This window comes from Mirounga leonina, unplaced genomic scaffold, assembly GCF_011800145.1.
Source record: "Mirounga leonina isolate KUSES-001 unplaced genomic scaffold, KU_Mleo_1.0 Mir_125, whole genome shotgun sequence".
In the NCBI taxonomy this organism is placed as follows: domain Eukaryota; kingdom Metazoa; phylum Chordata; class Mammalia; order Carnivora; family Phocidae; genus Mirounga; species Mirounga leonina.
In genome coordinates, this window is record NW_023270305.1 from 57,044,144 (window position 1) to 57,052,147 (window position 8,004).

At 36.7% G+C, this 8,004-nt stretch overlaps 1 protein-coding gene and 1 non-coding gene across 5 annotated transcripts in view; one reads left to right on the top strand and one right to left on the bottom strand.

Moving 5' to 3' along the window:
• Positions 1 to 8,004, top strand: part of EFEMP1 (EGF containing fibulin extracellular matrix protein 1) — a 59,986-nt gene that overhangs the window by 29,566 nt on the left and 22,416 nt on the right. The window lies entirely within an intron of this gene.
• LOC118008385 lies at positions 1,743 to 1,849 on the bottom strand. The gene has a single exon (XR_004678687.1). It is a non-coding gene; the product is annotated as a U6 spliceosomal RNA (small nuclear RNA).

Sequence of the window (8,004 nt, forward strand, 5' to 3'; positions counted from 1 at the left end):
ACCCTGGGATCATGACCTGAGCTGAAGACAGTCGCTTAACCAACTGAGCCACCGAGGCGCCCTTCCCTAATAAGAAATAGCTTTAAGAAAGAAAGGCTGATTTCGCCTATTCTCCTATCTGTTCACCTGGAATATGCCAAAGGAAAGGAAGTCATTCAAAGCTATGAAGTTCATCCCGATTGGATTTCAGTCATAACAGACCACATTCAAAATATGACACTGTGCAAGGAAGCAAAGATAGGATATATAATTATATACAAGTGCATAACAAATTATATTAAAAGCCCTAACTTTCTGCAGTTTTTTGCTTCCTTTGGTCTGTAGACAACAATAGTACCAACCTGATGTACTCCGACTTACAGCCATTTCACCATGTTAAGTACAATTTATTGAGCACGTAGTGTCAACCAGTTTGAGGGGTATGTTATTTCAGTTAGTACTCACAATAACATTATGAAATGGATATTATCTCTACTTGACAGACTTTGTCAGTGAAACTTGGAAAGGCTAAAGAACTTGCCCTGAACACATACCTAAAATGTGGTGTTGCTTGGATTTAAACTGAGACCTCTTTGATGCTAAAACCTGTGATCTTACCTACTCTTCTGTCTCAATTATAGTTCATATCATTCTGTCAGTGAGTTGCATAAAAAAAAATTCATTCTGTGGTTCTCAGACTTTCTAAAAGGATTGACAAGTCCTCCCATCAACTCTAATTCTTGGTATAATAAACTCTTGGTGTAATAAGGTTAGAAAAAAGCTAGCACAAGCAACTAAAGAAATGATCTCAAATAAAATAATTTAAAATTTAAAAATCGTGTGCAGTGAGAAAATAGTGTGATCGTTGTAGTTCTGAAAGAGATCCCTACACCTCTCTGGCAGCCTCACATTCATCCACATTAACCACATACATGCCTGAAGCCAAAGATTTTCATTTAAAGGTTTCCATAAACAAATTATTACATTTCTAAGGAAAAATAATTCCAGGCTAATTTTAAAATTAACAATATGAATTGCTCAATTTTTCCATTTTCTTCCAGAATGAAAACTTGGAATATGATAGACTCTATGGATGTGCTCCATGCAGTAACCATTTTAAGTATATATATACTTATAGGCACCCTACATATATGTGTGTGTGTGTATCAGATCTAAGAACATAGTCTTTTTTTTTCGTCTGTGTTTATGCATGCCAAGAAATTCCCTTAAAGACTGACTTAGTTTGGCGTCTACCTTTAACATATCAACTGTGTAACTGGCAGAGGTCCATATCCCTTTGTACTCTACAGACATAGAAACCGTGTACGGGGTGTGTTTCCCCATGAGATTTTTTTCAGAGTTTATGCTGCCAAACAGGCTTTAAGCAACTCTAAATTCCTGAAAGTATGTAACTTTACAGGTACACAGTAGTGCATTTAAACATTGAAGAGAACTTTCTATTCATCCCGCTCTGCTAACACAGCCGTTTAATCCTGAAAGATGAGTCCATTTTTAGACCCTCCTTTGACTCTACAGATCGGAAGCCACTGCTGAAAAATGAAAAAGAAGGGAAGAAGAAATAGAGATCTATGATCATGGGCCCCAGAAAGCAAGAGCATGTTGTTCAGGTTTCCCGGGATCCAATATTTTAAGGTAGAGAGGGCAGAAGAGGTAAGAGCTGGCAAATGAATATGTTTTACAATAGCATTCAGGAATTCAGTAAAGTGAGCTTTAATTTCAGATTTTTAAAACTGAAAGATATCTCAGAGAACATACAGTCCACGACTTAGCAAGTCATCCTTGCACAGGGGCCATGCTAATCTTCTCTGTGTCATTCCAGTTTTAGTATATGTGCCGCCAAAGCGAGCACAGGGAATGTGTAGTCCAAACATAATTTTGTCTCTGATGGAAATGTGAGGTAAAATGCCCCAAATTCACTTAAAAGTCAAAGACTATTTTATATGCTAGCTTGAGAAGTCTTTAGGATTGAAACACTCACAGGGTCACCAGTTTCACTGAACAGTATTTTCTTTAGTTCCCTATTGCATTTAGGTACTCCTTGAACTCATAGGAGTTATTTGAATGCTATTACCTCACAACACTGAAAGTGTTTTAACATAGATGGGGGGGATATCCCATAGCCTACATATGTCAAACACAATTTATCAGCAAATTAAATTCAGATGTGCATGATAATTCATGAATAACTTGGGGAAAATGGCAACCATAGTATCCATTTGAAACAAAACCAAAAAGTCAAATCTCACTTGGTTTAAGGGTATATGAAGGATTTGGACACAAGCTGATAGTTGTTCAAATTTAACATTTTAGTCACTGAATAACCTTATGCCTTAATATGATGAAAGCTGCAGAGCCTTACTCCTGAAAAATCATTCATACAGAACAAGGAATAAGTCTAGGTTTTGACTGTCACATTGCTCAAGGAAGAGGGATAAAATAAAAAACCACTTAAGATCTTTCCTTGTTATACTTTATCATAGAGCAAGGTTTTCAGATGTTAGAGGATAAATTATGAAAAAAAAAAAGAAGATAGTAGGAGGGGAAGAATGAAGGGGGGGACATCGGAGGGGGAGATGAACCATGAGAGATGATGGACTCTGAAAAACAAACTGAGGGTTCTAGAATGGAGGGGTGTGGGAGGATGGGTTAGCCTGGTGATGGGTATTAAAGAGGGCTCGTTCTGCATGGAGCGCTGGGTGTTATGCACAAACAATGAATCATGGAACACTACATCAAAAACTAATGATGTAATGTATGGTGATTAACATAACAATTAAAAAGTTAAAAAAGTAAACATCACAACTGTACAAAGATATATGTATGTGCATCGTGTGTCAAATGAGAGAACATATAGACATTCATTCACTTTGTTAAATCCTTACAACTCTCTATATTCAGGTGGATGCAGCATCTGTTTTTCAATTTTTTTTAAAGATTTTATTTATTTATTTGAGAGAGAGAGAGAGCACAGAGGGAGAGTGAGAGGAAGAAGCAGACTTTCTGCTGAGCAGAGAGCCCAATGAAGGGCTCGATCCCAGGACCCTAAGATCATGACCTGAGCCAAAGGCAGACACTTAACTGACTGAGCCATCCAGGTGCCCCTATTTTTCAATTTTTTTAAAGAGACTTTGTTTATTTATTCAACAGAGAGAGAGCTGTGGGAGGGGCAGAAGGAGAGGGACAAGGAGACTCCCAGCTGAGCATGATGCGGGGCTTGATCTCAAGATCCTGAGATCATGACCTGAGCAAAAACCAAGAGTCAGACGCTTAACCAACTGAGCCACCCAGGCGCCCTGTTTTTCAGTTTTTTAATTAACATTTTCTTTCTTTTTTTTTAAGACTTTATTTATTTATTCATGAGAGAGAGATTCAGAGGCAAAAGGAGGAGCAGGGAGCCTGATGTGGGATTCAATCCCAGGACCCTAGGATCATGACCTCAGCCAAAGGCAGATGCTTAACCAACTGAGCTACCCAGGCACACTTAGTTAACATTTTCAAACTCAGTGTTGAATGTACAATACAATAAATATTGAACACCCACCATCCAGATTCAAAAATTGTTAACATTCTGCCATATTTGCATGCAGTGCCTTAACATCATTTTTCAACACAGATGACTGGTCAAATCCCCACCTGCTACTGAGATCCACATTGCACCATTTGTGTATTTCTGGTGATAAGAACCTCACTACTTCCTAACATATTAAAGTGTCCAATGACCATACTCTTCTCTTACCCTGAACTAAAATCTGCCTTCCTTAAATTTCTACCCATTTATTCTAGTTCTGCCTTTGGAAAGACACGGTCAAGACTTTTTCCTTCTTCTCAAAACCCTAAAGTTCACTTTCATAACAGACTATCTCAGATAAAATCTCATTTGTATTTTCTTCTCTCATAAATTGAGTAGAGTGGGGGCAAAGAGAAGGAGATGTAAGGAGAGAAGGAGGGGCTATAAGCCTTTTTAAGAGTTGGCATTTTTTCCCTACGAGGTTTCATATGTGATATTTTCATCTTCATTCAGTTTGACGTAGTCTCAAATTTCAATTTTATCTTCCTTAAACCATGAGTTGTTTGGAAGTGTATGTCTTCTTTTCTGAAAGAAGGGGATTTTTCTAATTTCATTGTGGTCATTGTCATTTCCATTATATATGAAGTGTAGTGAGGGAACAAAAATCTGTATATTGTAATTTTTGAAATGTATTTAGACTTTCCTTAAGGGTGGCATTTAATCATTTTCTTTTAACATTCTCTCAATGCTTGAATAGGTTATGTATTCTATACAGTGTTCTATATTATGTCAAGTAGTTCAAAGTTTGTTATCATGTTATTCATATTTTCTATTCATTTCTGAAAAATATATGTTTGTTCGTTTAGTTACTAAGAGAGGTATGTTAAAATCTCTTAGTGTAATTGTGTGTATTCATTTTCCCTTTAGTTCTGCCTATCTGTGCTTTGTCTATATGGAGGCTGTGGGATTAAATGCAGTTAAATTCTGATTTTCTGCATTTTCCTGGTAAATCAAAACTTTTATTATTACATAGTATTTTTTATTCTCTAGTAATCCCTTTTCCCTTAAAGTCAACTTTGTCTGATATTAATATTGCTAGCCAATTCTCTTTTGATTAGTGTTGGCATAGTACATTTTTCATCTTTTTTCTTTAACATATTTTTCTTTCCATCCTTACATTTAAATCGTTTCTCTTGAAACAGCATATTTGGGTTTTGTTTTTGTAATCAACCTGAGAACTTTGGTTTTTAGTAAGACCATTTAATCTGTTTACATTAATGCAACTATTGCTGTGATTAGGTTTAAACTGCCATTTTACTATTTGCCTTCTATTTGTTCTGCACATTTTAGTTTCCTTTTCTTTCCTCTCTTCCCTTCTCTCTAAAATAATGGACCATTTTGTATTGTTCCATTTCTCGCCTGTATTAGATTTGTATTTTTCGGCTTTTACTATTCCTTTAGTTTTTTCCCTAGGGGCTACTTAACATGCATCCTTGATTTATCAAAGTCTAAAATAAATTAGTAGTTTTACCTCTCCCCTGACAATGCAAGGACCTTCAAGGACTTAAACTCTATTTACTTTCCTGCCAACTTATTATTCTCATGTATTCTCATGTATTTTAATTATAAATATTTTATAAATCCCAAATATTTTATAAATCCCAAAAGACCTTCCTATTGTTTTATACAGTCAGTATTCATTTAGATTTACTCACGTATTTATCCTTTCATTGCTTTTCATTGTGCTGGAATTTTGAATCAAAAAGAGAAAGGAATTTAGTGCATATCTGGTGAGTTCCACCCCTCCTTCATCCTACCTCTCAGCTTCATTTGGAATTCAGAAAAACATAAGGGCCCTGAGGTATATGGGGAAACATTGTGCAGAAACATCATAAGTAAGAGGTAATGAAATGGGTAGGAAAATATACACAAGAAGGTAACATGCTCTGAAGGCAAGAAGCACAAAGATATGCTTTATTTAAAAAGCCTTAAGCAGTTAATGATTTGGAGAAGTATTGCCAAATTACACTCAGCAAATTTAGTAGTATGCCCCAATTTAGTGGGCACAAAACCTGTTTATTGTTGAATGAACAACAAGTATAATGTAATTGGTTTCATACAATTAGGAGGTCACCAAGCCATGCTTATTATAATTGGCATTGCCATAGCCAGGGGCTTGTGCGACCTCAAGCAATGATTGGCCTGAAGGAGTAAGCCAAGAATGTGTGTGCTTTGGGCTAGGGAGACTGACTAATCTGGCTGCAAGGCTCAGGGAGGGGGCCAGAAATCAAGTCACAGTGCTTAGTGGACTCAGCTGAATGTGGTGTCCATTCAGTTCATCGCTCTCCAGGGGTTTGATCTGGAGCTGGGGATGGAAGGTGGTTGGGAGGAATGAGGTAAAGAGGAAGGCACCAGAAAACTACAATTGAAATGTCAGTTCAGAGGCATCCCACAATAAGATGGGATCATAATTCCTCTGAAAGCCATGCAGTTGGAAGCTGGTTCCCAGCTTGTAGGGACTGGGCTTTAACTTTCACACAGACCATCTTTAATTCAATCTTTAAGCAAAGATTAATGGCGCTACTTGTTTCAAAAAAACAGTTTTACCTCCACAAGGTTGTGGACTGATGACTGGCTGTAATATCACTCCAAATACCAGGGTCATCTTTTCCCAAACATGTTTTTAATGGATAATTAAGTTTAAGAAGTAAAAAAGGAAGTTTAGCTGGGAATGACATATTCACAGAGATGCCAGAGAACACTCCTGATGATGAGCAATCATTTATCATTAGAAAATGTTTTTCCTTAAGATTCTGAAAGCAATAAGCTTCACTTTGCCAGTGTGCAAAAAGAGCTAAAGAATAATTAAGGCCTTTGTTTCCTTGCTGGTTCTGTTTTAGCTTATGAGCGATGGGTGCATTTGGTCTGTGTGTAGTACAGATGAGTCACAAGTTGAACTGGCCAGGTGTGCCACTTGGTTTTCTCCCCCATGTTCATGAACTGCATGACTAACCTCATCCCATCATTTTGCAAATGAAGACCACTAGCCACAAAGAAGACTGGGTGAGAAAAGGTCAGTTTGCAGGGCAAATCAGTCATCGTTGCTGGAAAAGCAACTCCCAGTACATATAGCTCGATTTTTCCATATGAGAGCAGCATATTTCAAAGGTTCTGATAGAACACAGTGCAATGACAGGGACTTCCAGGACACTTGATTCACCACTCTATAAAACAAAGAAATGAATTATCAGGGAGGCTGATGTTTATTGATTTTGGTGATATTTTTGTTTATCATTTAAAGCACACCAAATTATTAACAATCTGTTTTGCCAGAACAGATAAGAATCTAGAACTATAAATCTACTGCTGGCTATAGATGAAGACAGTTCTCTTTTGTTACTTAATATCAGTATTTATTTTCTCCACTAGAACTGCTTAGCTGGGGTGAATTCTAGCTGATAATTTCAGAAGGGTGAAAAGCTAACTAGAACTGGGCATTTAGCCCAGATAAATCTGATTCCAGTACTATGAAAGAAGCAGCAAGGGAAATAGAAAGTCTTTGACAAAAATTGTTGATAATTGGCTAAGGACTGGGGAGGGAAACAGAAGACTTGGAGAGCTATGAATGTTATTCTAATGTAGAAGAAAGACACAAGGGAGGAATCAAGGCACTACAGATGAACGATCCTCTCTTTACTTCTAAGAAAAATTAAATATATATATATATATATGTATATGTATATGTATATGTAAAACTACAATTCAAGGTCTGCTATCCAGAGCTCTTAGGAAATAAGTCTTTCTGGAAACCTAAATTGCAGGGGCAAAATGGAAATCTGGGGTTTGAATTTCTACTCTGTGTGATGTTGGGCAGGTGACCTCACTTATCTGCATTTCAGTGGCATCCTCCTGCCTCTTCCATAAATTGTGCATGATGTGACCACTTATTCCACAGAGCTGTTATCAGGATTAAATCAGAGGCTCGCAGATCCATTTTTCTAATCAAATAATAAGTATTTAAATATTGGTAAGCACTTACCTATTTTTACACCCGTTAATTTTATAATTTTAACAAATTTGTATATGAAGTTACATAAAATATCACATACCTCCTTCCTAATCAAAATTGAAGCAACATAATTTAATGTCTTGAATACTCAGATTGTCATTACTAAGAGCCATGAATGGATGAGGCAGTAGTAAAACAGCAATGCTCTCAGCACTTGTTGAGCTAGCTCCTACTTTCCAGGATTATACTGAAAAATAAGGTGAAGACCCAAAATAACAATGAGATCCTTACCCAATGAGTCCTTTTTATTTAAAAAGTTTTATAGAGTAAATAGAGTGCTGGGAACTAATTTATTGTCCTGTCACTGGAAAGGATTAGGACCAATCATTCTGAGCAGATGGGTATTATCTAGATTGTTAAGAATGTGAGAAAGAAAGAAGGAAAGAAAGAAAGAAAGAAAGAAAGAAAGAAAGAAAGAAAGAAAGAA